Below are 5,566 nucleotides of genomic sequence, written 5' to 3' on the forward strand. Positions count from 1 at the left end.
TATAGGAAATTTCTTCAAATATTGGGAGATTGTCAAGCTGCAATGGAAGACAAAAGTTTTCCAAAATTCCAATTTTGCTTGAAAGCCTGAATTTATTTCACTGCTAATAAATATTTTCAGCTTTCCTTGAAATTGCAGGCTCACTTCTTTCATTTTCAGGCAAATATTTGCCAAAGAATTCTGAATAAATGTAGTTTATCTTTCAGATATTCTTTAAGAAAAAATAGTAGCCCATGAAAAAGTTCAGTTCTAACCTAGAGCAATCACAAAAGTGCTTTTCCTAGAGGCAATCAACCTACTTTGCTATGAGGCAGGCATGTTGAATGTGCACCTCCCATTTCATCTTACAGGATATCAGAAAGACATATATACTCAAAGGTCACGACTCAATAAAATTAGTAATTTTTACTGATTCATCAATGATGCTTTATGACCAATAAAATGTCAGCATTATTATTGTCGTTGTTATGTGAAGAATACAATGACGACGAGCACAGTTTGGCTTCACTGCCTTGATTCCTGCAGCTGCTAGTAGTTTTATCTGTCACTTCTTTTCCACCATTGATGCAAATTTCAACACAGTGAAAAAGCCATATGACTTTCTAGAATTATTGTGAAATTGATTTAACCTTGTGGATACTTTGGAAGAGTCTTAGAGGCTTCAGGGTTCCCTGGACCATATCTTCAGAACCACTGGTTTAGACTATGATAAATATTTCCTGTTTTCTGCTTTTGTTTCTATCATTTCACTGATTATATGCATTAGTGTCATAATTCTTCCTAAAATCACCTCTTGAGCAAATCACTCCTTTGTACCTTAGCCTTCAGTGACTCACCAGAAAAACAAACAAAACCCTTATTAACCCGTGTTTAACAGAGTATATACTACGCTGTGCTTCTCTTCCGTTGATTTATTTCCTATTTTTACCCTCCTTGAACTTCCATGCTCCATAGATAACAGAGAAAGTGGTGGTGGCAGCATTTTTCTAGAACATTAATTCTGCTTTCAAACCATTACACATCTGTCTTTGTACAAGACTCTCTTACTTAATACCACCAGGCTGTTCCATTTTGATTAAAAAAATGGCACTTTATTCATGTTTTTATCCTTAACCCAAGTCCTGACCTCAGTTTTTCTCTATTTTCTCACAGTCTCCTTTACTACTCACACTTTAAAACCCACCTTCTTTTCTAAGAACATTAGAAACTTATTACAATGCTGACCTAGTGGCATTTGTTTTAGTCTTACCTTTAGGACCTCTCTTCCTGGTATCTCTGTTTCTCTCCTCAACTTGGTTTCTTGATGATCCTATCACTCTGATCCTTCCTTTAGTCTCTCTTAATGGCTCCTGTTTCCTTTACTTGCTCCTTAAATGTTGACGTTTTTCAGCATTCTCTCTCTAACCTTCTCTACATGCTCTTCCCGATGTACTCTCATCACTTTTGATTTTCACCTGTGTGTTGATGGACCCAGTCTACATCTCCAGCTCCACCTCTGACCTTTATCCAAAGCTTCAAATTCTAATACCCATGGGCTCAGTAGACACTTCCACTTGAGCAATTCATGGAAATGCTGTACCAGGCGTGATCAAAAAACACGGTGAATATTTAAATTAAAAAATAATTCATTACAGTAAAAGACACGTTGCCATTAATCCCCCTCAAAATAATCCCCCTCGCTTCGAACACACTTATCCCATTGTTTTTGCCACTGTCTGAAGCAGTTCTGGAAGTCCTGTTTTGTGAGTATCTTTAGTTGTGCTGTCGTGGCTGCTTTGATGTCCTGAATTGATTAAAAATGTTTGCCTTTCATTTTGACTTTGGGGAAGAGCCAGAAGTTTCACCATGCCAGATCTGGTGAATGAGGTGGATGAGGACACACTGTGATGTTTTTATTTGACAGAAATTGCCATACCAGAAGTGATGTGTGACATGGAGTGTTGTCATGATGAAGGATGAAGAAAAGACACGCATGAAAGAGGACTTCCAGATCTGCTTCAGAAAGGGGCAAGAACAAAGGGATAAGTGTGTTCAAATCTAGGTGGAGTATTTTGAAGGGGATTAATGGCAATGTGTCTTTTACCGTAACAATTTTTTTTTTACTTTAAACATTCACAGTATTTTTTAATCACACCTCATGTGTCCAAAGTATTTTCACCTTTCTACCCAGACATACTTCTTTTAATGGTGTTGCCACTCCCTGAGACACCCCACCCAGAGACCTGGCAGCCAGCCATCCTCAGTACTTCCAGGTGGGCAGCACTGTATAGTTCTTAGGAGCATAAACTCTGATGCCCCATTTATTGGTAAAAAATCATATTTTAATCACATACAAGCAGTGTGACCACTTACTTAACGTGCAGATAGCCTGGTTTTTGTTTTTATTTTAATCTATAAAATTGGGCTCCCAAAAGTGCCTCCTTCTTAGGGCTTTTATGTAAATTAAATGATTTATTAACAAAAGCATTTACAAGAGTCCTTGGCACATGCAAATATGATATATATATTTGTGAAATAAAATCATAGAATTCGCCCACTTCCTTTTTAGCCCCACATTCAATCACCATGATGGCTCATTCTACCTTTTAAATGACCTCTCATCTCACTATCATGCTTCTAGTTCAGGCTTTTATCACTCAAATATACATACGCAGTGAGCTTCTAACTGATGTCTCTATACATTCACCCTGTACACGGTTGCCAAAATGAGGTGTTAAAAATGGAAGTCTGACTGTGTCACTGCTGATCACGCTTGTTGGCTCCCCATAATTTACAGGATAAAGTTGAATTTCCTGTTATATATGGTCCTCCAAAATAAAGCCTGCTAGCTTATCTCTGGGTGTGCGCTGTTTGCACTTTGCTCCTGTGAGTACTGAACAGCTTATAGTGCCTTAAAATTGCCGTACTCTGTCTTTTCTCTGTATTTCACTCATTTTCTTCTCTGGCACATAGAAGGTATTTAAGAAATATTTGTTGACTGACTGTAAGGCACTGTTTTAGTCCTGTTTGACAATGCAGACTGGCAGTGATGGACTATAGCAGATCTTCAGTAAACATTACCGCAGCAAGTGATTGCCAGGGAAGTGGCAGAGACCCAAAGATTAGAAGCATTCTAGACACAGAGCAGAGGATCTCAGAACTTAATGCGCTTGTGCCAAGGCAACTGATTGGCCATTTTTTCCTTAAGCACCTTTAATAAAATAACGATTTAAAAATGTCTAAATGTCAATATTTTTATATTGAAAGTAAGAGACTACTGTCTCTTGACATAAGATTTAAAGAGATATAAACTTCTACATACAGAGTTTTTGAGGAGATTAAACTATCATATATATTTTTCTTTGATTTTTTTTGTATTTTTGTTATGGCTTTTAATTAAAACAAGTTTTTATGATTACCCTAGAATTAACTTACATTTGGATATTTTGTGGGTGTAATTTCTCCACATCATCTTGGATTACATATTCTAGCTTTTATCTGCATCCATTTGTAGGTTCAGAGAGCTGTATTCATATAATTTTGCCTTATTTTTTCTCTTTTTTGTGACCTATTTTCCTATAGGAACAATGAAAGCAATACGTATATTTCTAAAGTTGTTTTTAGCTCTGGACCCTTCCCATCTTCCTAGAAATTTTCCTCTTTTCAGTGAATAGATTACACAAAATTTAATGTAGGTCAATGTCTGTTACCCAAATCCCTTCTCCAGGCTCCCTGTACTTTGCAAATCCTGTGGGGGAAAATATCCCAGAATTTTCTTTACTAAATATATATTTGCTAGGGGGAAAGCTGACTGCATAGCTTTAATATTACATGGGCTCCTTTTTAAATAAACTTCTAATTTGACTTTTCTCCTCATTTCTCCAGGCATACAGTAAGACTTTTGATTCAAACAAGGTAACACTTCAAGCTCATTCCTGATAATATGCTATTATTAAAAAATGTAGTTTTTAAAGGGAGCAGACATATTTGAATTAAAATTTTTTTTTCTGAGCATAAGGAAAATGTTTTAAAATCCTAGTGTCTCCATAATGCCTGTCTATTTGTTTTTTCCTTAATCAAGCTTAAGAACCTCAAGAGCAAAAAACAGGATTTACCCTTCTTAGTAAATAAGTTAAAATGTGTTCTTCTTTAATGTAAATGTATATGTGGATACTGGGAGGAGGCTCTCACGAGGATACAATGTATCAGGCATTCTATGAACTTTTAAAGAAACATACCTGAATATAATATAAATGGGAATATGCCTCTTGAATCATTTTCTGAGGCTACAGAATTATGGATAGCCCACAGTATTTCTAGGAAAATCTCACCTGGAACTATGCTTCCTTATAATTATTGACATATTCTTTAATATAGCTGCAAGTGTTAGAACCTTCATTCTTTGAGGGTAAACATGATTTTCTAGAAAAAAAAGTCATTTACAGCCAAATTTATGTATTATACTTATATGATTTTATTTTGGGTTAAAAGAAAAGATAGCCTTAGAGTATAAAGATGGTTTTAAAATATAATTGGCTTATGAATTTTTTAAATTAAATGTATTGGAGTGACATTTGTTAGTAAAATTATATAGGTTTCAAGTATACAATTCTATAATACATCATCTACCAGAGATGCCAAAAATAGTATACACACGACTTGTATGCATCTTTTGTTATCAGTATATATTGAGTATTACAATTTTAATACAGTTTTTTCCTTTCTTAAAATGTTTATAAATGTTTTTGGCACCCTTGTATATTGTATTGTGTGTTCATCAAAGTCAAATCTCTTTCTATCACCATATATTTGACCACCTTTACCGTCTTCTACCACACCCTCCCCCCTTCCCTAACTCTGGTAACCACTAAACTGTTGTCTGTGTTTATGAGGTTTTGTTTGTTTGTCTTGTTCATTTGTTGCTTTCAATTTTATATTCTACATATGATTGAAATCATATGGTTCTCGACTTTTTCTGTTTGCCTTATTTTGCTTAGCGATAATCTCAAGATCCATCCATGTTGTCACACATTTTGAGGACAATTTCAAGATTTGTTCTTAAAAGAGCAAGGATTTCTAGAAATACATAATCTTACAAAACAACGAATTTAAAAAACTATGCTTATTTATATATTCGTCTTCTACAATGCTTAGTTTTTCCTTTTTACTTTTTTAATTCAAGTTTATTGGGGGTGATAATGTTTAGTAAAGTTACATAGGTTTCAAGTGTACAATTCTGTAATACATCATCTATATATCACACAATGCTTAGTTTTTTTGAAAGAAACATTTAATTTGCTGTCATATTACATGTACATTAATTAGAAAATATCAGTCTTGTGTATATTAAAATATTGTAAAGAAAGAGCAAAGCATAAAGGGGAATTTTCTAATGTATGACTATATTTGAGCTCAGCAAAGCCCTATGGAGAGGATGCAGAGACCTGTACAAAGAGAAAGGGAAGCTGTAAGCTAGACCAAATAAGATGGTAAAATTGTCAAAAAAGTGGTGATAAAAGAAAAAGATTTTGGTGGGAAAGAAATTATATGTTCAGAAAGAATAGGATAGTAATGGATGAAGGTGGTG

Source organism: Hipposideros armiger, unplaced genomic scaffold (assembly GCF_001890085.2).
Source record: "Hipposideros armiger isolate ML-2016 unplaced genomic scaffold, ASM189008v1 scaffold_86, whole genome shotgun sequence".
Classification (NCBI taxonomy): Eukaryota; Metazoa; Chordata; class Mammalia; order Chiroptera; family Hipposideridae; genus Hipposideros; species Hipposideros armiger.